Below are 25,959 nucleotides of genomic sequence, written 5' to 3'. Positions count from 1 at the left end.
TTTGGACAGTGCACATGAGCAAATTGCCATGTTTTTCAACCCTGTGCTTGCTCACATTTTTTATTCTGGGCAAACCGGTTGTTAAATTATGCAAAGCCTATCTCTGATCATGGCTTATTAAATTATCAAGCTTCAGACACATTCTTTTTAGAATCTAGAATAACAAAGAATAACGACATTAGTCAGTGACAAGTTCAGAGCCTCTGCTTTTATTTTTTTCTTTAAAAAACCATAGTTGTTGGTTTGGACTTCAGAAACATGGGTCCCATAATGCTTTGGCTTCAATGATTGATGGTCTCTGTGCTTTTAGGGATTAAGAGACAGGAGAGAAGGAAAGCAAAAACAAATAACCAACGTCACTAAGCATTTTGAATTTTGTTCCAGTGGAACAAAAATTCATTTGAGATACTCAAGTAGAACATTCTGAATGGGGCCAGTTTATTTTCAGCTAGGAAAGCTTTTCATTTTTTCTCTAAATGCTTTATTTTTGAACTTCCTAAATCTGTTTATCATCTTTCTTATGCATTGAAGGTGTAGCTTAGATTCCACCAGGACTTGCTACCCTTATGTGTCAGGTAAAAATGCTCCGAACTTTCATTTGCTCTAGATTAATGTAAACAACCCAGTAGTAACAGGTTTCAAAAGAAGAGGGCAGGCTGATATCTCAGCTATTGATTTTTAACAGTTCACACTAGTTCCAGAGACTTACACTTCTAAAATGTGCTGCAGAATCTATAGCAGTTGAACGAGAAATTATCAATGCTTGCTGGGAAATTATCTAACTGCCCCATGGTTCAATGGAAGGGCATACTACCAGCTAAAGTGACAAATGAGAACAAATACAGTATGAGACAGCAACAATAATTTTGGACTCGGACTTCAACAACCTTGGTCAGGGGTTCCCGAACTTCAGCTATGCTGGCTAGAGATTTCTGGGAGTTGAAGTCTACAAGTCTTAAAGTTGTCAAGTTTCAAGACCTCTGCCCTTGGTTGTTTCAGCACTCTCAACTTGACTTTTGTCACTGTTGTGAATATAACTGGATCAAATCCAGAAAGTATGAGTATGGTCACATTTTTGGCCCTTGCCCCATATCTAGTAGTACTTCACCATAAAAATCTGCAGATGCATACTGAAAGTGAAAAGTCATCTCTCAGTGCACAACACACACACACACACAAAGACACAAAGGGAGGAGGGAGGGAGGAGGAGAGAGAGCTTAATAAAGCAGTGCCGTTTATGTGGTTAGGATGTTTTATCTTGCAAGGCAATTAAGTAAAGATTGAGAAGGATCATCTGAGACAACAGTGAACGGCCATTCACTAAGCTCTCTTGTATCTGAGATAAAACCTGAATCAGCAGAGTTCCCTAATTTTAATTCATTATTTTACTCTTTTTAATGCAAAAGATCCAGTTAAATATCTCTCTTCGACTTTATTTGTTATCCAATCTTCACGAACTCATTTATCCAGGTCAGGTTTAAGGTTGGATTTAGATGGCCTAAAAGGCCCCTTTCAATTCTATGATTCTATGATCATTTAATATAAATAATCTTTTTAGAATGACAAGTAATCTGTGTGGGTTCCACTAAATAAGCAAAAGCCTTCAAACACAGGAAAGAGATCTAAATAGTCACATAACAGAGTGCTCTTCCAGCTTAGAAAAACTGCTAATTTTGCAGATTCAGAAAACATTTAAAAAGAAACAAAAATAGGGGATGAACTAATTCCTGAGCCATTATGCAGAATTAAGCATTATACAGTCCCCGTGTTTCATTGTTGACATAATGGAGTTATCCATCCATATATTAATTAAGGGCACCAACAACTCAGCAAATGCAAGGTCTGAATAACAGAAAGAAAACTTACAGTCTGCCATCAGAACATGACTGAATATTTAGGATTACTGCGTTTTAACTGGGAGCTAAGTTAAAAAGTGTAATTTTGCAAGTCTGATATCCATGTACAAAACAATAATCCTTGAAAAATGTATAGAACTCTCAACATACTTCAGGTGATTTGGGTTGGGGTTCCAATTGTGTTTTATTAGAAATATACTTATGCCTCTCAATCATCGCCCATGTAAATAGCAATAAAATTTATACTTATATACTGCTTCATAGTGCTTTTATAGCCCTCTCCAAGCGGTTTACAGAATCAGTATATTAATAGCCCCCAACAATATGGGTCCCCATTTTACCCACCTCAGTAGGATAGAAGGCTGAGTCAACCTTGAGCCAGTGGTGAGATTTGAACTGCTTAACTACAGCTAGCAGTTAGGTGAAGTAGCGTGCAGTGCTGCACTCTAACCACTGGGCCACCCTGGCTCTATAAAGATTGATTAAACCTCCAATCTTCTATGGCTATCTTTTGAAGACCCATTACACTACACTAAGATGAATAACAACATTACAGAGTAAGAGATGGAAGAGACCAGTCTTCTAACCCTACAACCTGCCTAAGCAGGAGACCCTATGAGGGTCATGCATGCATGCAACAGGGTCGCATACACATGCACGGGAGGCAGGGGAGCATGGGGGTGCATGCAGGGGGCCAGAGGAATACGAGCATGTGCAGGAGCAGGGGTAGTGCAGGGGAGTCGCACAATCATGTGCGGGGGGTGGGGGGAGAATACATTGCATTTTGGGTACAAGCACATGCATGCACTTTCGACATGCGATGACAAATAGGTTAGCCATCACGGCCCTATGCCATTACAGACAAATGGTTGTCCAATCTCTTCTTAAAAACCGCCAGTAATGAAATACTCATGACATCTGAAGGCAAGCCACTAATTTATTGATCTGTCAGGAAATTACTTATTTCTAGGTTGGATCTCTCATTGATGTTTCCATCCATTGCTTCATGTCCTGCCTACAGGTTCTTTGGAGAACAGTTTGACTTCCTGTACTTTCTGACAACTCCTCAAATATTGGAAGAATTCTATGTCACCACTAGTTCTTCTCTTCATAATACTAGACATACTCAACTCCTACAAACGTTCTTCATATGTTTTGATCTCAAATCCCCTAATCCTTTGTTGCTTTTCTTTGCATTCTTTCTAGAATCTCAGCATCTCTTTTTTATATCATAGGGACTAGGTTGGAAAGTTTGGGGTTCACCATGTTGTGTTGTGATAAACCTTATCATAGTACAGTAAAGCTATGATAAGGTTTATTTATTTAGTCAGCTATCATTCAATGAAACTAGGTTTAAGTTTTAGGTTGTTTTGTGAAACTAGCTTACCTGTCAAACTATTGATAAAAGAACTGTACGCTGTTCTTTTATCAATAGCGGGCCCCAGGGGAAGAGCCTTCTCTGTGGCGGCCCCGCTCTCTGGAACCAGCTCCCCCCAGAGATTAGAACTGCCGCTACCCTCCTTGCCTTTCGTAAACTCCTCAAAACCCACCTTTGTCGTCAGGCATGGGGGAATTGAGATATCTCCCCCGGGCCTATATAATTTATGTATGGTATGTTTGTAGGTATGTCTGCTTAAAAATGGGGGTTTTAAACTATTTTAAATTTTAAATTGTATATTATTAGATTTGTTATGAATTGTTTTATTGTGTTGTGAGCCACCCCGAGTCCACGGAAAGGGGCGGCATACAAATCTAATAAATAAATAAATAAATAAAATAAAGCCAAAGATGATAACCTCTACTTCAACTTCTTCACATTTGGTCTTCTGGACTGAGATTTGCGCTTGGAGACCATTACATAGGCTAGTGATGGCGAACCATTTTTTGCTCCAAAAGAGCATGTGCATGCATAATAGTGTATGTGTGCATGCCCATACCTATAATGCAATGCTCTCCCCTACACATGAGCGCACAACTCCCCATGCTGCCTCCTCACACATGTATTCAGGCCTCACTGAAGCCTCTGGCTATTTTTTGCCTCCCCAGGCTTCAGGAAAGTCTCCAGTATATTTCCTGAAAGTCCTCTGGAAACTTGCCTCTGGATGGCAAAAAATGGCCCAACAGACCTACCAGATGTTCGGAAATGGTAGGCCCTTTGGGTCCATTTTTCACATTCCACAGGCTCCAGCGACTATATTCCTGAAGCCTGAGGAGGGCAAAAACGGCTCCCCCCAACCCTCCGGAAGGCGAAACACAACTGGCCAGCGCACACATGCATGCTGGAGCTGACATAGGGCAACACTCACATGCCCTCAGATATGGGTCCACGTGCCACCTTACATGTGCCATAGATTGGACATGACTGTGCTGCTGAATAAAACAGATGTTACCACTGAAGTCTCCTTAAAAATATGTTTTCCCTTTCCTCCATTCCTGGAATAAAGCTTTCTAAGCAGCCTGGAATTCATGTAATTTTACTTTGCAAAATAATTTTCTAATCTGGAATCTTCTGGAGGTGTTGGACCTGCAATATCCTTTGGGGAGCTGTATTTCTAAATAATTTGGAAGGTATCAGTTTGCAAAACTGAGCCATCCAGAATCACTTGATAGTGAGCTAGACAGCAAATACATTTAGTAAATGAATAAATAAAATAAAGCTACCTTAGGAAAATCTACTGTACAGTTTGGTGCAGTGGTTAAAGGCTAGCGTAGAAACCAGGAGACTATGAGTCCTACACCTTAATGTGAAAGCTGGGTAGCTAACTTTGGGCCAGTCACACTCTCTCAGCCATACTTACCTCACAGGGCTGTTGTGGAGAAAATAGGAAAAGGAACAGGCTACTATGATTTATCAATGCTATGGAGAAACTAAGTAGGAGAGATGGTGGCCTGGTTCAAACAGATTGTACTAGACCATAATATATCTTATTTTGATTTGGCATGTTGTATAAACCCAGCCTTTCTACTCTAAACTATGGTTTATGACCAGTGAAGGGCTACCAAAATGTTTACCACCACACTGTGGGCTTGGCTTATACAGGACACCCTGCATTTTCTTTCAACATCTTTCAGTGCAAATTGGATGCTCTGAGGTGGAGCTCCATTTTCGCTACCCCACTGCGTTCTCCCACATCCGGGCAGCAGCCCACCTCTGCTTGTGCTAATTAATCTAATTGTGTTTTACTCAATAAATCATCAAAAAAACAAGCTATATCACAGCGTGATATGTGAGACAAGTCAATGAGGGATTAAAAAAATACAACTTTTCACCTTGTTCCTCTCAACCCAATCGATCTGCCCATTTAGGCTAAGGAAACATAGCCTACCTGTTGGCTGTGGTAAAAAGAACAAGTGGGCCAAAAGACTGACAGAGAACCTGATTAAGAAACGATGTTTCTCATCCCTCCTCACAGCTGAGGCATTTGTCAAATTGAACAGGCTCCATTTCTTCAGGGGAGGGGAGAACTGGCGATACAGAGAAAGCCGAAGGCTAAACAATGCAAGGAAATGCCAAAAACCTTTGACAGAGTGCCCAAGCTGCAGAGGAGCCAGGCTCCTGCCCTTTTAAAACTTAAAACCTGGCAGGCACACCTCCGAGATGGAGGTTTAAGAAAAACTGCACTTGCTGTTAACCTCTCCAAAACAACTTGTATCCCACTATCTTGTGCTCGCCAAAAGGCTTCTCTGCCCGCCATCAAGAAACAAATAATTAATATTACCTTTAGATATTGATCTTCCTGGATACAGTATAAAGATCACATAATTCCTGATCGAAGGGGGCTGTATTAAAAGGCTGCCCGGTAGGAAATCTCCTTGCATTTAATAATTCCTGCAACAATCTTAGACAGATAAGATCCTCCCGAAACCTTTTGCTCACCTCTACTTCCCGCACGGTGGCTATTAAAAGCTTAGGGGCACTTTTCAAGGTGAGGTTTCCAATTATTGAAATAGCCTCGAAAGAAGCCATGAAGTCTCTCTAAAGCGACTTCACAGGAATGCCACCTAAGAAGAGTAGATGGGCCTTCTCTATTCTAAGGCTCCTTAAGCTTCTCAAAACACAGCAATGGGCATTCTGCATTATGACACTGCTCCAGAACAACTTTTCACAAGCCAACCTATTTTAAAGAGGATTTGACTACATCTCCCAGACAGCGTGCTAGCTAGGCATTCTGGGAGATATAATTACCTCTTTGGACAATGCTCAGTTTCAGAAGACTGCTTTAAAACAGGATTATATTTAATCCAGGGGATTGAGTAAATGAGCCCTTTCTGAATTACCTAGTTTTTCAAGAGAGCATTTCTTAACAAGAAAGGCAAGTGCTATACATAAAGTACATGAGGGGGGGGGGGAGAGAAAGGGGTCTTATCACGAATCCCAAAATTCCATGCTTTAACTCCTCACTCTAAGCCTTCTATACATAACACTTTAAAGGATTGGTGTTCTTTCACCTGGACTATTAAATAACTTAAACAGTGGAGAGATGAGGAAAACAGCTGTAAAATTTCAGACATTACACCTTCTAAACTGTCACTGCTACAACACAACATAGCATTTTAACTCTACTGTTGGCGTAAGGAACCAGACACACAGACTGCAGCATCCTCTTTAAAAAAAATCCAGAAATGCACAGAGCAGAAAAGTACATCTTTTCCCCCTTCCTGTCTTTGGCGCAGTGAAAACTTAGGGAACTACATTTTATTGGCTCGAGGCTATAGAGATACAGATAGCCGTTCTGGAAACTAACAGAGACTAGATCTTATTACTTTTTTAGACAGTGCTAATGTTCTGCTAATAAACATCAAGCCTGAAACCTCCAAGGAATGCTTGAATCACAAGCCAAAGGAAACAGACCAGCTAGTATTTCTCATCTCCCTCCTTGGCTAAGCCAGCCCTACCTTCGTGAACGCTCCCCATCCCTGCTGTGTCACTCGTCTGGACTGGGCTGGTGCCGTTTGTACAATGGCGTTTCTTTCTGCAGAGCAACCTCTCCACCAACTTTAACACCCCCACGCATTGATTGATGCATACTGCAGTCGCTGCAAACCTTGTAGCCCACAGCTGGAGGGGGGTGGAGGGGGGGGAGTCTAGGATCGTCTCCCAGGCTGCCTAGCAGAACCTCAATGATAGAGCTGTCTGATTCTCCGTGACTCACTCTCCCCCCACCACCACCACCTCTTGCTCAATCCCTGAAGGATTTCCCTTTTTCACACAAATCTAGCAGATGGCTTTAGACTAACAGCAGGAATGCTTGTTAGGCACCCAGTGGTATTCATTCAGCCTACCCTCTCCCTCTCCCCTTCAAATAACATATCTTAGTCCTCCTTAGCTGTAAACATCTGGCTCATTTCAAAGAAGCCTCCAATGAACAAAAACAGCTCTGTGTTTTCCTTCTCCTATATATATGCTGCATAATGCTGCAAACACAATCAGGGAAAGTGCCTGAATGTATGCTTTCCAGGCCTCTAAAGAGGCCCCATGCCTCTGTTAATGCTTGGTTTTGTTTGTCACACTCCTGTTTATTACCTCAATCTAATTAACAAGCAAATTTTCAGACATCCTTAGCGTGTGCCAATGCTGTTGGTAAGAATGAAGTGGGAGTAAGAGAGAGAAGGAAGAAAAGCAGTTAACATACGTGGGAAAAGCTATTGAATACAAAAGATGATCATTTATCTTAGGAAAGGTCATCATTGTTATTGAGATGATTAGATGAACGCAGCTAAACTCAGATGGAGCTACGGGTTCCTCTGTGGAAACTTAATAGAGGATCTGAAATCATCTGCCAAATCATATCTCGCTCTTCATTAGTATCCTGTATACAGTGTTCCCTCAATTTTCGCGGGGGATGTGTTCCAAGACCGCCCGCGAAAGTCGAATTTCCACAAAGTAGAGATGCGGAAGTAAATACAGTAATACCTTGTCTTACGTACCTAATTGGTTCCCGGGGGAGGTTCGTAAGGCGAAAAGTTCGTAAGGTGAAACATTGTTTCCCATAGGAAACAATGAAAAATGAATTAATGCGTGCAACGAAAAAAACCCGCAAAAAACCGGCGCTTCTCAGCATTCTCCCAATGCCGAACCCAGAAGTTCAGCAAAAGTTCGGGTTCGGGAGGCCGCTAAGAAGCCCCGCCACCCGGCTGTCGCTTTTTGAAACAGCCGGGGGGCTTCCCAGCGTCTTCCTGAACCCGAACGCCAAACCCGAACTTTCGAGTTCAGCATTCGGGTGGCCGTTGAGAAGCCCCGCCGCCCGGCTGTCACCTTTTGAAACAGCCGGGGGGCTTCTCGGCGGCCTCCCAAACGCCGAATCCAGAAGTTCGGGTTTGGCGTTCAGGTTCAGGAGGACACTGGGAAGCCCCCCGGCTGTTTCAAAAAGCGACAGCCGGGCGGCGGGGGTGGGTTTGTAAGACGGAAAACGTTCGTAAGAAGAGGCAAAAAATATCCGAACCCCAGGTTCGTATCTCAGGTTGTTCCTATGGCGAGGGGTTCATATCATGAGGTACCACTGTACACTATTTTTGGCTATGAACAGTATCATAAGCCTTCCCTTACCCCTAAATTACAATTTCCCATTCCCTTAACAACCATTTAGATTATTACTCACCATGGTTATTTATTAAAGTTTATTAAAAAAATATTTATTAAAGGCGGACAAAAATTTGTCGATGACATACGATGTGGGAAAAACTGTGGTATGGGGGGGGGGGAAACGTGAAGTATTTTTAAATTAATATTTTTGAAAAACCATGGTATAGACTTTCCCCGAAGTTCGAACCCGCGAAAATCAAGGGAACACTGTATTGAATTTCCAAGCAACAAGTATTTTATAGCAGGCACTGCTTTACTATTAGGAATAGTCCCTCTTCACAATTCATTACTGTAGAATCCAAATACGCAAATGTCTAAACCAAACTGAAACACAGGGTTAAAAAGTGAACCGGTTATTCCATCCAGAAAAAGTCAGATAGCGATTATGATATTTGTTATCATTGGTCTGCAGATTTTATTATCTTACTAAATTCTCAAAATTTAATAAATGGGAACAACTAGCATGGATATACAGTATATGTTCACTGGCTCCAAACTTGTTTCTGGTCAATTTTAGCCTCTAAATCCCTATGTGATTTGAGACAAGCACATTTTTTGGCAACTAGATTTGTGGACAATGATATAATTAATAGGCTTTTGGCTTACTTGAGAGCGAGGAAACGTTTGTGTGCATGTATTTCCCTCCAAATTTTTACACATCAAAAAAACATGATCTCACTTTTGTTCCAAAATTTAATAAGAAACTGCAACACTGTAGTTTGGCAGTTTATTTCTGAAAATTCAGTAGGTGAGCTCTGAAGCAAGGGGGAAGGGGGAAATGGAGATTCGTAGAGCATCTATACAGCCTGTATTTTACTTTTGCACAATCAGCTGAGTGAGATCAGCTACAGTATTTTGTGAAGGAGCTGGCATGCCCACTATGTGACAAAGGGAAAAAAAGATATGATGATGCAAGTTAGTACTAAAAAGCTCTTACCTTAAATATATTATGGGAAATTTGCTATAACCCAGTTTTTCTTAAGCACAGAAATTCATAGGCAAGTAAGGAAAGAAATTGGGAAACTGAATTATAGAGAAACTGTGGAGCTGCTACTTCAGTTTTCCCCAAACTGATACACTTCCAGAATTCATAACCAGCCATGCTAGTAGGAGATTCTGAGAGTTGTAATACCAGTACTAGTGGAGGATAAAAGTTCAGTAAGATTTAATTAGATAAATATTTTCAGTGGTCCTGGTATCTGGCCATTTATCTGCAGAATTGTACAGCTTGTAACTACAGTAGTAGTTTCTAGGAAGGGTTTCTTAACTACAAATAGAGATTCTACAAGCACACCTGCTAATATTCATCAGTACAGGCTGCTGACCTAAGAAACATGTTCTAAATAATATCACATATATTCTGAAGGCAACCTGAACTTCTAATCTCATCTTGGCTAGTGATGCAGTCATGGTTTATTTTGCTTATAACATCTTATGAATCTGAAGGACGAGCTAAAAATGATGCAAATTATCTTTCCTAGTGATGTAGGATTTCATTTCCTAAAACCATCAACAAATTATATGCCATGAAAAAGTATAAATAATTCCTTTTTCAGAAAGAACCAATCACTAGTAGTTCAAACAAAAAAGACTGGCTAAAAAAAGGAAAAACTCCTTTCTGAAAAGTAGATTATTACAAAATATAATACTTAGAAGGTGTTCTGTCTGGGTCCCCCCAGACGCCAGCACCAACCAAAAAGAGTATCCAGACACACTGGTAAAAAGCAAAGGCAGTTTATATGATTCAAAGCAAACACAGGTAACAAAAACTGTTCTTACAGACAGGAACACTATGAAGCTTCACAGAGGTTTCACGAAGGCCAGGCAATAAAACAGGATTCTTGCTGGCAAAAACAACGCTGGAGATAATAAAACCCACGCCTCCCCCAAGTCTTCCAGACTTCTAGGCCACAAGCCAAGATCAGAGACGCCAAGAATCAAAGCAAGGTCACAGGACTCCCAATTGATAACTCTCCACAAGACTGTAAGGGCGGGCCTGCCTTTTCAACCCTGCTGAGGAGAACCACACCCAAACCCAACTGTTGCCAATTCAGGGATGGAAATACCTTTCTAATTGGCCCGTCTTTGAGTTGCTCATCGCTGCCTCATGTCTATTATAGCCTGTGCGTCTTCATCCAATGAATCCAGGCTACTAGCTGGGGAGAGGGCCCCCCCCCCGGGGGTCTCAGGCTGCTCTCCCTCCTCCTCTTCCTGACGTTCCTCTCCCCCGTCTGCCTGGTCCTCCCCCTCCTGTTCACTGTCCTCCTCCTCTGGGCATGGATCTGGCAGAGATCCAGCCGGTCCCTGAGGAGCCTCAGGCTGAATCACAACAGAAGGAATATTTGAGATCAGTCAGTCCAACTCACTGCCCAGTGTAGGAACTCACTACTAAAATTATCACTAGAAGATAGTCAGGGAGAATCCATATAAACACTTTTGTGATTAGGAGAATTCACTACTGTTGACCAGTTTTTACTATCAGAAAGTAGGGAGAGAAAACTTTCTTGAGAGAACAATTACACTACTTGGGAGCAAACTAAGTTTCGCTCTCTAATGCATTTAATAAATTTGGGAAGTGACAGTATCTTTAAAAGCAAGTCCTGTAAGTTGATCTTACTATCCACATGACTTCCAATTGTAGTATCTAGATTGCTAGCTTTAATAGTTAGACTAGCCTCTTAAAAATACTGTAAAAGCCACTAAAGTAGCAATCTCTAACTAAGTAAATTAGAGACAAATTGCTTGGTTTTAAGTAGAGGAGTATGTGTTCCAAGCCAGTGCAGTATATGAAGTGTGGTTTTATGTGATAGAACATTGTGACTGAATGCAGCCTTTATGGCTTTTAAAACAAACCAGGTCTTAGAATATTTGGTGACTGCAAGCAATCAAGTTACACATCGAGAGTCACTAAGAGACTGTTAGGCAAAACTGCAATGAAATCACTATCGCAAGCTATTATTATTCACAGAAATTAGATATTAAATAAATTCTCACCATTAAAATCCACTACTTTTTGCCAGAATATGTACTGTTACTTGTTTATTATAAACTAAAAATTTAATCCAGAGACAAGGGGAGAAATGTCTAGATTTGCCTTCTTTTATGCAATAAGCTACAACTGCAGTTATCTTACACCATTACTAACCCCAATTTACAGCTATGGTTAGATTCCGTCAATTATCACTAAGCCAATACCTAACAAACCACATTGTGGCTTATAACAATGTATAAACTACACCAGTACCCTGTTTCCCCAAAATAAGACATTCCCTGATAATAAGCCCAATCGGTTTATGTTTACACGGGCACAATAAAATAACCAGTGAAATCTACATAGACCAGTGATTTACAACCTTTTTTGAACCGCGGCACATTAATTAAATTTACAAAATCCTGGTGCACACCACCAACCAAAATGACACTATAACACAGTACATATTATACATATAGTTAATAATACAGTTTCATAACCAGCTGAGGCTGAGGCTTCATCTAGTGGTGGCAATATTTACCTCCGTCCTGACCAGGATTAGAAATCGGGACCATGGGGAGGAGTAGCAATTTCAACTACTCGCCGCGGCCACACAATGACAAGTGTGCAGCAGCCTGAGCGGGGACCTTCCTGGGTGTGGAGGAGAGGCGGCCTTCTATTGGTTCATCGCTAGTGGTTGGGATGAATCCTAGGAGGTGATTGGTCAGTGAGTGTTCCCTGTTCCTCCATTCTTCCTGTTGCTAATAGCTGGAGGGATCGTGAGGGGAATGTTTATGTTCGAATGGAGGTGGCTGGTGGCGGGCCAGATAAATGGCCTCCACGGGCCGTATCCGGCACACAGGCCATAGTTTAGGGACCCGTGTTTAATTTCCCCATGGCACACCTGATCATGTCTCACGGCACACTGGTTGAAAAACACTGACATAGACAACATGTAACTGACATCTAAAGCTAGTCTTTGACTTGCAATCACAACTGGGGATAGAATTTCAGTCAGTAAGCAATTTCAGCCAGGACTTAATTTTATGAGCATTTTATTGTAATCTTAAATGACTCCCTGTGATCATTAAATTAATCATGCTAAGTAAATCTGGCTTCCCCAATTGACTTTGCTTATCATTGGAAGCTGTCTAGGTCAGTCACAAATTGCAATCATGTGATAAGACACCACAGCCATCATAAATATAAGCAGCTGTCAAGCACCTGAATTGCAATCACATGGCCACAGGAATGCTGTAGCAGTCATTACCTTTGAAGATAAGTTATAAATCACTTTTCCTGAAGCCATTGCAACTTTGAACCATAATTAAACACTCATAGTTAAATGAACAATCAGAAATTAAGCTCTACCTTTATATCATGCTTCCCTGAAAATAAGACCTCCCCTAACAATAAGCCCTCCCCCAGTAAAGAGCAGCCAAAATTTTTACAGTACTGCCACTGTGGGTGCAGCTTATTTTGTGTGTGTGTGGCTTAATGGTCATGTGACTGGGTAGGAGTAACTTGTCAGCCATGTCACCAGGTGGGAGTGGCTTGAATGATCATCATTGTTCAAGTGAACTGTTAAGTCCTCGACTTACAACCTTACCTGTATCTTTTTGTAGGTGAGGTCTCCAGAACTGAACACAGTACTGTGGTACCTCGACATACGAGTTTAATTCGTGCCAGAGCCGAGCTCGTGTGTCGATCAATTCGTATCTCAAACGAATGCATTTAGATTTGGCTTTTCGCGCCGAGATAACTGGAAAAAATGGAATTCTTGCGCCACCTAGTGGACGCTCAGCTCGTATCCAGAATTTGAGCTCGGGTGTCGAACAGAAATTTTGCTCGCGTCTCAGCTCGTAACTTGGAATACTCACATGTGGAGCAGCTCGTATGTAGAGGTACTACTGTATTCCAAATGTGGTCTCACCAACACTTTATATAGCGGGATCACAATCTCCCTCTTCCTGCTTGTTATACCTCTAGCTATGCAACCAAGCATCCTACTTGCTTTTCCTACCGCCCGACCACATTGCTCACCCATTTTGAGAATGTCAGGAATGGGAAAACACGAAGCAAATTGTCACCCCAACGAGTGACAATTTGCTTCGCATTTTCCCATTCCTGGCTCTGCGTTTCTTATTCCTGGTTTGCCCCTCCACCTCAGACTAGGTAAGTAGGCGAACGGGTGCTGCCAGAAACATAAATGCTGCCAGCGCCGCTTCCACCCACGCCTTCTGCTTGCACCTCAGCCGGGAGGTGGCCACGTGAGGCTGGAGGGGAGCCGGGCAGGAGAGAGGGAAGCTTGTCTGAGGCCAGGAAAGAGGAAAAAAGCAAGGAGTGCAGACGCAGCAGCAGCAGCAGGGGAAAAAAGGAGAGCCAAGCTGAGACGGGTAATCCAGGAAGTGACTGCTGCCGATCAGCTGGAGCTGTGCATGCATCTTTATTTCCGCTGGTGGAGCTGCATTCCACCCTGTCCTGCCTGCTGCCCACCCCTGCCTTCCCCCCAAAATAAACCCTACTCTGAAAATAAGCCCTCCCCCAAAATATTTAACTGCATGCGCAGCCAGTCCCCACTATTTCCTCTGGTTAGGGAAACAGAGCTGGAAATCAGGTAAGATGGCAAGAGGAGCCCCATCTTGCTCCATGCACCCCAAAATAATAAGATCTCCCAGAAAATAAGGCCAAGCACATATTTCAGAGTTCAAAAAATATAAGACAGGGTCTTGTTTGGGGGAAAATGTGGATTTTTTTTTTAACAGGGGGATAAGAAAGTATTTAAAACAACCCTGGATGGGACAACTCTCTGTTTCAATTTGATACATAAATTGGGATTTGAGCATCCACAGAAATTTGCACAATATATTAAATTCTATAATCTTGCCTTCTGCGCATATTACAAAAATCTGTAAGTGTTACACAAGAAAGGACCATAAAATCTTACAAAAAGTGTTTTTGTAACACTTACAAAAATCTGTAAGTGTTACACAAGAAAGGACCATAAAATCTATTCCTCCTATTTCTCCTGAAAGCAGAAAATAATTCCGTCTATAATTTCTTGCTCCTCCGTGGTATTTTGCATCTGGATTGACTGTACAATTTCCAAAGATAACAGATAACAGAATAACAAGAATTGGAAGGAATCTTGAAGGCCATCTAGACCAACCCTCCACCCAGGCAGGAGACCCTACTCCATTTCTGACAGATGGCAATCCAGTCTCCTCTTGAAAGCTTCCAGTGGTGAAGCTCCCACAACTTCTGAAGGCAACTTCTATTCCATTGGAGTTCCAGATTTCCCAATGATTTCCTTATACAAGTTCCTCTGCTCTCTACTCACTGATTTTTACACTCCTAACCCAACAGGACAGAACAAAAACAAACTCTTTATGAAGTTTGCTTTGTAATCAGAAAGGGCTGTGTGCTCCAGACACACAAAAAAAGCACTCAATGGATTGTCAGCAAAGCTCATATGTTCATTATCACCTTTTTGGCTGGTGTTATGCTGAGCAGAGATGCTGTTCATTTATGCTTTCACACATAATGCTAACAGTGGACATTCTATTATGGCTGTACACACTTGACTTTTTTCAAATTTCCACACGAGGATGAAAAAATGTTGCCGCTTTGAAAGCCATATTAACGTTATTGATTGGGTTCCTTTGGCAAGGCAGCAGCATTTTTCAGGCTTACATATTTGTCTGAATCAAAGGATTGCAATTTTTCAAGGTCCAAAAAACGTCCAATTCTGCAATGTCCAAAAAAGTGATTCAAGAAGCAGTCAAAACCCTGTCATATATTTCAACCATCAAAAGATATGCTGAGCAAGTTATGCAAGTAGGGGGATTTGGATCAGTACATATTTTTTAAAAAGATAACAATGTGTAACAAATATCTGTAGTCCACTGTTCTTAAAGCATCAAGGAAGCTGACTGGGGGGGAAAACCCTGCAGAATCGGAAGAATTCAACTTTTGTTTGCATTCCTTTGAAAAGAAATCTGATATGTTTGGTCCATAAGGAATTTTATGATATTCTATGTTATCCATGGCATGAAAGATAGAATATTTTGCTCAGATGGACAAAGCAACAGTCAGTTGCTATTGTTATATTACTTTATGTGAAATTGCAGAGGTAATGTTGAGTAAAAGAAAAAAGGAGGTCTGACCAGCAACATTCCAGCAGAACAGGAAACCATAGTCCAGGCAGAACATGGCAAAACAAACTGGCTCTAAGACAGGAAAGGAATAAGATAAGGTCATAAACTCTCCCATTATTTATTCAGTCTATATACTGAATATAAATTAAGAGAGCCTGGAAAAAGATCAGCATGATTTTAAAATTAGAAAAAGAAACATCAACATCTATTCTGATAGCTGAGAATACAGATGTTCTGCCAACTCAGGTACAGATAATCCTCTACTGACACTATAATTGGGACTGAGAAATCCATTGCTAAGTTACAAAGTTGTAAGGCAAAAGAATCAAGAGCTAGACTGACTTAAGATGCCAGTTCCAGTTGTGGTCACTAAGTGCAATATCACATGACTACGACTTTCTGCCATCTTCCCCATTCATTTTGCTTATTGGAAACCAGCAATGAAGAGCACAGATGGCAATCATGTGACACAGGACATTGTGACGATCATAAACACGCAGTGGTTACCAAGTGCCCAACTTGCAAGTAAGTGACCATGGATACAATGCAATGCCCACTATACTACTTTGTGGACTGGCCATAAGTCTCCACGTTCTGTGCCACTATAATTTCAAACAATCACTGAACAAGTGATTAATAAGCAAGCACCGTCTGTAATGAGAGTCAAGGAACACAGTAAAAAAGCTAGGAATAAAATCTAAATATAAAAAAGAGAAAATTGGGGACAATGGATATAGCAATCAGACTTAGACTTGATAGTGAAGATACTGAAGAGATTGAGCGTTGACTCACCTGAGAGCCAGACTGTAACCAGTCAGAAGCCCTCACCAGGCTTATGGCTTGCCTGCGAGTGGCTCCAAGGCAGCCCTAACGGCAGAAGGAGACAAAAAAATGAGCCAGGGGGGTGTGGAAGGCCTGGGGCCCTACCACCCAGCAGATAGAGCTGTACCAAGAGGTCACCGCACCCTACTGCTTCCTCAGGACCACTTTTAAACTGAATAAATTGGAATTACTAACCTAATGAGATCATTTATAAGGAGTCACAGACAAAATAGGTTGTGCTGCCACGTGTCTCTGTTAGAAGCGAGTCAGAAAAACTGGGTCTGTGGGCGGTTCCAGCCTTTTTATACTTCTATGACTCGGACACGCCTCTAACTAGCGAGTACAACCCATCCTGACTGTCGACTCCTCCCTCCAAGGAGAATAATAGCTTCTGCCTTTCAGGCCAACTTAAAAGAACCAGCAGTCAACAAATATACTAAAGACATTGTTTGTTGCCTTGCCTTTTGGTGCTTTGGAAAATAAGTTGACCCCCCTCTTCTTTGTGGTAGCCCCTCAAATACTGAAATACAGTACTGCTATGTCACCCCTAATCCTTCTTTTCTCTAGACTAGCCAAAACCAAATCCTGCAACCATTCTTCATATGTTTTAGTTTCCAGGTCTTTAATCAACCTAGTTGCTCTTCTCTGCACTTTCCCAAAGTCTCAACATTATTACTTTTTGTAATGGAATGACCAAAACTGGATGCAGTATTCCAGGTGTGGTCTTATTAAGGATTTATGAAACCGTTACTAATACTTCTCCGAGTCTGCAGAGAGGGGCGGCATACAAATCTAAATAATAATAATAATAATAATAATAATAATAATAATAATAATAATAATTATTATTATTATTATTATTATTATTATTATTATTATCTTATGCTTATTGTAAAAAAAAATTGTATTAGAGCTGTGATGGTGTAGTGGTTAAAATGGAGTACTGAAGGCTACTTCTGCTGACTGCCGGCTGCCAGCAGTTCAATTCTTACCAGTTGAAGGTTGACTCAGCCTTCCACCCTTCTGAGATGTTTCTTCCTCTGACATTCCATTGAAATGAAATTAGACGATGGAGAAATAGATTGAAAAAAGCACTGATGCTTTTGAAATTTGGCATTGGACTCTTGATAATATCATGCATAAAACAAATGAAATTACCATATATATTTTTTTGCACTATAAGATGATCAGACCATAAGATGCATCTAACTTTTGGGGAGGAAAAGAAAAAAAAATCTGCATCTGCAAACAGCAAATGGCCTGGTCAACTTCAGCATGTTATTGCAGCCTGATTTAGCATGAGTAGGTGATTGGTGGTTGGATCAGAGTACTGGAATACCTGTTCCACGCTGTGGGGATCACCGACCCCTATCACTGCCTCTGCATGTCTTGTTTTTGGCCTCTGCATGCCCCATTGTCAGCCTCCATGCATCCTGTTTTTTATCTCCGCACATCCATTTTTGGCCTGTTCCTAGTGGCAAGGATCACGATCAATTGGCGCTGATGGCAATTGGTGACAGTGGCAATCTCCACCACCTGCAATGGGCCAAAATAGAATGTGTGGGGTGTGTGGGCCGAAAATGAGACACATGGAAGCAAAAATGGGGTGCGAAGGAGCTAAAAATGGGGCATTACCAAAGATGGCCAAAGGTGAGGGGCAGTGGGTGAGCAAGGCTTCAGCAACATTTGCTCTATAAGACTCCCAGACAATTTACACCCATTTTGGATGGATCTTATTGAGGAAAAAATGTGGTATATAGCAAACCAATCCAAGTTCAATCAGGTATCCCATTCCAGATTACTTCAATTTGCTGATGCCTAAAAACCCAAAAGATTTTCCGCTCTTTCTCAGCAACCTGATAAAACTATCCAACCTGAAGGATATCCCTTAAACCTCACCTCAGAGGATGATTTTACTGAATCTCATTTTCCATTCTTGTGCTTTGCCCAAAGACCTACAAGTATTTATTTCTGTAGAATTTTGTTTTCTGAGATTTTGTCTGTGTGCTCTTGTTTTAGATGCAACATTTATTATTGCATATGGAATGCATTAAATAATTTACATGTGTTTACATTGTTAAATGTATTTACATATTAAATTATGCAGGCTCCTCCTTTTGCTCACAGAGCTGTTAATGATTTTTCCCCCCAACTAAAAGAATACCATTGCATATAGTATTTCCCCTGTTCCTGTTCTTGTTCTTTTTAATATCAAGATTGAGTAATCTTTTGATGACCAAGAGAAAAACGATACTGAGAAAGAGTGCATATCACGACCCACATGAATGCAACAAAAATAAAATAAAATAGACAGTGACACAAGCCTGAGTAAAGCTGGATCTTTTTTTTTCTGGGTTTATGGAGAGGAGAAATTGCTGGACTGCTTTATTTTCTAAACTACATTAAGCTCTAATTTGGCACTTACATTTCGGTTTCATTTATTTCCCCCAAATGGCAGAAAACTGTGACACCAGTTTAGTTTGATAATGTTTCAGAGGGTACTTCAAGAGCTTATAAAAAGAGAGACTGGCTGTTATATGAAGCCCCAGGGCTACAAGTTGACTGTTTTAACTGGAAATTGAATTTGGGACTTTCCATGTCGAAAAATGCTGTATCACTGCAGAATATTTTTAACAGATCTGGTCAATCTGACAAGTTGAAAAGATGAAAAGCCTGCCATGGCTGTTTGATACATGTTAAAATAAGTCAGCATTTTGTAAAATGTAGGTTGCAGTTCCCAGGAAGGTCAAAAGTCAATTGATGGAGAAACAGTTCTAGTACCCTCCACACAAATGCTGAGCAGATTTAACAATTTGACATAGAAGGATGGTGAATCCAAAGAAACGCAACTATTTCAAAGCCTTGTGAAACCCCAAATATCTCTCCCTCTCCCTCCTTCCCTCCCTCCCTCCCTCTCTCTCTCTCTCTTCCATTTATTTCACCATTTAACACATTTAGTTTGCCTTTCAAAGGAGAAGTAAAAGTTCTGATCATTTGAATTAGCTTTTGCTTGAAGAGGGATTTATGATGAAGGAGGGAGAAAAAGAGAAGGGAAAGGAGATGGCTAAGAGAGAACATCAAAAGCAATGTGGAGACTGCCAATGTTTTCAAGCAGTAGAAGTTTAAGGGATGCTCATTTAAGGCACAAAAATACCTTTGCCTTTTTTGTTACTGACAAAGCAGACAAGGCAGACACAAGAGCACCTGCCTTCAGAATTGCACCCAAATTTCAGAAATCAGTGTTTCTCTCTGTAATTTCAGGGTGTCCAAACTTGTCCGACAGGGACACACAGAAGGCCAATCAAGCTGGAGGGAAGACATAAAAAATTGGAAACAAATAAAAAAATTCAAGGCAATACAGAAGATAATCACCAGGTGCTCAATAAGGCTATGGGATTAGCACTGGATAACTGACGGGGCAATTAAGATCAGCTTGGTCTAGTAGTTAAAACACAGGCTAGAAAACAGGAGACTGTGGGTTCAATGAAAGTTATGAAAGACGGCTGGTCATTCTCAGTTCAATCCACCTCACAAAGTTGTGAAAAATAGGAGAAAGGTATGGTGAATATGTTCACCACCTTGAGTTATTTATAAAAATAAAGGGAAGATATAAATAAATGAAAGAAGCTTGAAGAAATATTGTGCCCTGAGGATGTGGAAAAACTGGACAGATATCAAGGTCATTGATGCTCAATTGTTGGTAGAGATAGGAAGATCTGGCTGGTTTTCTAATAGCTCTAATTATAAACTCAGCATCCCAGAGGGACAAAGACCTCAAAGCTGAGTCAGGCACTCCCAATGACTTGGCAATCTACTAGTCTCCTCACAAACCAGCTGCCTGAGAAGGAATTTACAGTATTCTGTCAGATGCAATTTTTTTCCCTTGCATCAGACCTTTGATTGCTGTCTGGAATCAAAAGGCTCAGGGGAAATGAATATGAAAGCAGCAAAAGGTTATCCATTTTTTTTTCAGTATATTAACCTCTGTCAAACTTGGGGAAATCATTTTAAAAGTTAGCTTTGCAAGGGTTGAATGGGTCATGTTCCAGTTTAGCTGGATGCCTAAAGCACAAGAAATGAAAACATTACCCTGAGAAGTAGCAGTCCCTAAAACATGTGTCATTCCTGGTTTTCCTTAATCCCAAACATCTCCTGAGCAATCTTGTCCAATCTGTTGCCCTGCATATGTAATTTGACTAAGATGTCTAAAATTCCCAAACATTAAATTCTAGGCTTAAATATCTGTAAAGCACCCAGGCTAGAGGCTATTCTAAATAATAAATAGTAATTTATAATCTACAATGACTGGATTTATACAACATACAATTAAAAAATGAACCTTTTGTGTTTTCAACCCTTAAAGTTTGTAGCCACATATTCCAAAGAATTATTTATTAATTCTCCTTTTAAAAAATCAGCTCAAACGTCAAAGACCAATGAAGGTTTCAACCATATCAGATGGTGATATGGTGAATTCCCAGATGCTCTTGCTTATTGCATACTTTATTCTTGCTGTCTTCTAAATGCTCACCCGAATCCTGGCTAATTTGCTTTACCTATTTGTTATTTGATTGCCCAGCTAAGAACAGTGGAATTGTATTCATCTGATATCTATGGAGATTTTCAGTCATTCAGATCATGGCTGTCACCCAAAGGTGCTTTTTCAAGAAGCAACTGGCTGAAGGAGCTTTTTGGATGAGAAGCAAACGTCTTCAAAGAAAAACCACAATGTCTAGTTACCTCCTGAAAAAGCACCTTTGGGATATTCATCTGATAGTTGCTTGGAATATTAGTATTCATTATTTCCTTGAGTCCGGTTTCCGGACTCAATTCAAAGTGTTGGTTATGCCCTATAAAGCCCTACATGGCTTTTGGACCAGATTACTTACAGGACTGCCTCTTATGCATGAATCCCAGCGACCGGTCAAGTCCTACAGAGTTGGCCTTCTACAGACCTATCTAACAGGGCCCGTCAACTAGACAATGTCGCTTAGCAGGGCCTAGAGGAAGAGCCTTCTCTGTGGGGGCCCGGCCCTCTGGAATCAACTCCCCCTCAGATATTCATGTTGCCCCCACCTGCCAAGCCTGGGGTCATTATATACTACCCCCTGGCCAATGAATATATAGTAGATTTGTTTGAATGGGCGTGTGTGCATGTTAATAGGCTTCTTAGTTTTTCTTTAAATGTAATTCTAAATTTTAACTTTAATTATTATATCTCATGTATACTACTTTTATATGTTGTAAGCCGCCCTGGAGAGAGGCGGCATATACATTTAATAAATAATAAATTTAATAAATAATTATCCAGAGCATCACTCAGCAACTGAATAGCAGATTTGCACTGGGCTCCATACCGAACACCATTTTTAAACCATCTTATCCCAACTTATTCCAGACTTGTTGGCATTCCAGTTGCCAGATGTTCCAGCCAATTGGGACTGAGAATTCTGACAGCTATAGTCTCAACATATCTAAAGGATCATGGGGAAAATTAATGGAGAACTATAGCTCTCAGGCAGAACCCCACCGTTTGCTTTTCTAGCATCATGTACTCTTTGGCTTTTAGCAAATGATTCCGCTTAAGTTTCCCATCTGGAAAGGGAGATAATAGAGCTGCTAGGAGGGAAAACATAGCTGGCAAAGAATTTGTAAATTCACATAAAATTGTTCCATAAAAAATGAGAATTTAGCACTACTTATCATTCTAAACCACACGTATCATGTGCTTCCAAAAGGCCCCCAGAATTGCTTTGTACAGAGACAATATATTTGCCTTAGCAAAATCTCCTAGTAAACAATCTCTATGTGCTATCCACAGCAGGCTGGCAAAGCCATATGCCATACCAAGCTGAGCTGCAAATGAAGTATTTGCTTGGGTGCCATTAAAGTAAGATAGGCATGGTCCGGCATGATATTTGAAGTTCAGCTCTTATTAGCTGCCACAGACTTGAATATATGTGTGTCAGGTAATAACACTGACATTGGTCAGCTGTAGCAAACCTTTCAAGTATTCCATGCATTATTTCACACTGAATTGAACTGGCTTCTCTCCAAGGGAATTCTGAAATCTCTGAGCAAGGATATCTGAATTATCTCTCCTGAACCTCAACATGTTCTGAAATACTTGTGACAATGAAAACCACCCCAATTTTGCTGTTGAATGATTTTCTTAAATTAGAACTGCTACCAATGAAGAGACGTAAGTGGAAAGAATTGGGTTCAAAATTAAGCATCTTAAGAACTAACCTTGACAAAAAGGTTATTTACATCTCTCTTCTTATTCCCTAGCTATGTCAAAATGGCTGCTCAATAGTTTTATTGTGCCCTTAAACCTTTATAGCTCGGCTAAAGTCCACCATTTAGAATCCCTGTGACAATCGGCCATGATTTTCAATTATTAGGAAGCTAGTAACAAAGACAGAAGCTTCATTGTGGCCTGCAACAGGGCTGCCAAATGCATCACACACTGGTCACACCCGGTTTAGCAAAGGGGGAAAAAGTCCCGATATGCCATGTGATGATAGTCGTGATGACATGAATTTCACACTCACACACACACACACACACACACCAGCCTACAATGTATCTCAATATCAAAATTCTACACAAGAATATTAGCTAAAATACAATTAGTGAATAGATAGCATAACAATCGCTTTAACAGGATGTGCCTAAAAGTGCCAAACTCCTGAACTTGCTGTTCTATTGTTTTCTTTGACTTTGGCAAAAGCACTGTTATTTCAGGGATTTGTATCTCTTCAACTGCACAGCCAAAAAAAAAAGTTTTGTATTTTTATGAATCAAAATAAGGAATCTTTTTGCACTGTAGTATGTACTGCATAGGTTCTCAACCATTTACAAAACCAGTAGATAGGTATAGTCTCAAACCATCAAATATTCTAGTTCAATCTTCTCTACTTAAGATGTCCAAAGACTTAGAGCTGCCCAAATTACTTGTCCTGATTTGTAGTCTCAACACATCTGGATGCAGTCAGGTTAAGGAAGGTTGATAGTATGAATGTTGTATTCTGTTCTACCACCCTTTTTTCTTCGTAAAGAATAAAAATCCACAAGTTCAATCAACTATTTGAGGCAACAGAGCTGTTTTTGAGATGCAAATTCTAGCACGTGCATTGTCAGACTGCAGGGTCCTTTGCAATATTTTTACAGGTAGTCCTCAACTTACGACAATTAAGCCCAAAATTTGTTAAGTGAGAAAATTTATTAAGGAGATTTCCCCATTTTACAACTTTTTTGCCACATTTGTTAAGTGATTCACTACAGTTGTTAACTGAATCTGGTTTCCCCATTGACTTTGCTTGTCAGAGAGTTACAAAAGGGCCTCAAGTGCTTTGCAACCATCATAAATGTGACTCAGCTGTCAAGCAACCAAATGGAAATCATGTGACTACAATGGTCATAAATTATGAAAAATGGTCATAAGTCTCTTTTTTTCAGTGCAGCTGTAACTGAACAGTCACTAAACAAACTGTTGTAAGTCAAGGACTACCTTAATTTCCTTTTTTAGTGGCAATGTGTTATTTGCTGGGGAATCAATCCCCATGAAAAGTGTACTCAGATCAACAAAGCAATATAACTGCATCCTACAAGCTGCAGTCTTTGATTGGGGGGTGTTCTGTCGAGCTCTCTGGTAGAATCCTCCCAAAAATGCACAGATACAATTTCAGACACACACACGTTTGAAAATTCAAAACAATATTCTTTATACCGAAAATGCAAATAAACAGAGCACTCTTTTTGTATAGCAAAGAGCACTTGTTTCCAAACAAATTGGTAATTTGTACAAGTCCCTTATCAGTTCTGTGATACTTAGCTTGCAGCTGTGAGGCAATTCACAGTCCTTCTTTCACAGAGTGAAACACACTTTGCTCTGGGTTAGTTTCAAAGAGGGGAAAAATCAGCACACAAAGATCAAAGTCAGCAAAGCAGTCATGAAACACAACGACCAGATAATCCTCCACAATGGCCAAACCCACAGGCTGCTATTTATAGCAGCCTCACTAATTACCACAGCCCCACCCAACCACAGGTGGCCTCATTTTCTTTGATAATAATCTCTCAGTTGTTGTTGCCTATGCATCGCTCTCCGCATGCGTGGCTGTATCATTAACTCTTGTTCTGAATCCAAGGAGGAGCTAGATAATTGATCTCCTTCTGAGCTGTCTGCCCCACTCTCCTCCTCCCTGTCACTCATGTCTTCTTGGTCAGAGGAGCCTTCATCAGCAGATTCCACCGGGGGCAAAACAGGCCTGCAGCATGTGAATGTCTCCCCCACATCCACAGTCCTTGGGGCAGGAGCTGGGCTAGAGCTAACCACAACGGGGGAGGGCAGATTATTGAAGAGCAAATGCGAATCGTTCGCCACGAACTAATCCGGCTCTTCCAGTGTGTGTCCAGAAGTGCTGCCCATTAAATTTTCCCACTGAAGCTGCTTTATCTTGGCTGACGAGCACTGTGATCTGACTAAAGTGGCGCCCGTAGCACACGGATGGAAGAATGTGAAGGGGGGGGGGGGTGCGGCAGCCAAATGGCAGTGATCTTGCCTGTGTCTCTTGATCAGCACATAAGTTCTGAGGTGTCCTTGGAGTTATAGGAAGCTGGAATTGGGAGCCCTAAAAAGGGCTGTTTGGTAGTAAGGAATTGAAGGATTAAAGATTGTTTTAAAGGAGAAGGCCAAATTAGAGGAAAAAGTTCAGGAGGGAGTCCTGCTCCAACTATCCTCTGAAAGATTAAGTCAGAATCTGGGAGTCTCAAGGTGGATTCTAGCAATTATTCAAATGAGATTGACTCGATCCTCAAGAAGATTGGTCGAGGACAACCCATCCTGAAGGCTGGTTCTACCCCAGGATGGAGAAATTCTGTCTTCTGCAAAAAGAAGAAGAAAAAAAGATGACTCCAGAGGGAGGAGGGAGGGAAAGAGAGAGAGAATGCACAACCACATATGCAAGTCCATCGTTCACTAAAAAATGATATCTAGAGGGTTAAAGGAAGAGGTCTGGCTATTGTTCCAGTCACAGGGGCCCTAGCAACTGTCTCTTCCTCCCTTCTCCCCTTTGATCTTTCTTTTGGGGTTAATGTTTCTAGCCGCACAGGTGGCTCAGAACATTTCCCAGGTGTGCAACAAGTTTGGCAGACAGCCCAATTCTCCTACTCAACCCAGTGATGTTCCTCCTCTTGATTCTTCTTTCTGATACTACATCACATATACTGGAAATACAAAAAGATAGACGGAGTATCATAAAACCCAATAGAAGATAAAAATTTTCAGAGTTATGTGATAATCCATTACAGAGGATATTAAGTATGAGATGGCTGGCTTAATCATGGGTAAATTTAATTTTCTCTCTCCTAGTTTCTACTTCCCCGTATCCCTCTTTCCTGAAACTGACCAGCATGTAGAAATGAATGTGAAATAGGAAGAAAAATTAATTACTACAGTATAGTCAGGGTAAATCTGGACCATAAACATTTCTACTCCAACAATTGTTATTTGATTTATGTCCCTACCCTATAGATCCACAAAAGATTTTACACAAAGACAAAGGT

General features: G+C 40.9%; 1 protein-coding gene across 21 annotated transcripts in view; it reads right to left on the bottom strand.

Moving 5' to 3' along the window:
- The window catches only part of EPB41L1 (erythrocyte membrane protein band 4.1 like 1), a 225,865-nt gene that overhangs the window by 108,630 nt on the left and 91,276 nt on the right, over window positions 1-25,959 (bottom strand). Inside the window, exon 1 of one of the 21 annotated variants that reach the window (XM_070744815.1) lies at window positions 6,753-6,876. The exons of 19 other annotated variants lie outside the window; for them this stretch is intronic. The gene's annotated coding sequence lies outside the window, so the exon portion shown is untranslated. Of the gene's footprint in view, window positions 1-6,752; window positions 6,877-25,959 lie in introns of those variants that run through there. One more of the 21 variants, XM_070744810.1, reaches the window with a different exon arrangement.

This window comes from Erythrolamprus reginae, chromosome 3, assembly GCF_031021105.1.
Source record: "Erythrolamprus reginae isolate rEryReg1 chromosome 3, rEryReg1.hap1, whole genome shotgun sequence".
In the NCBI taxonomy this organism is placed as follows: Eukaryota; Metazoa; Chordata; class Lepidosauria; order Squamata; family Dipsadidae; genus Erythrolamprus; species Erythrolamprus reginae.
The sequence above is the reverse complement of the archived record's forward strand: the minus strand, read 5'-3'. Positions and strand labels throughout refer to the sequence as shown.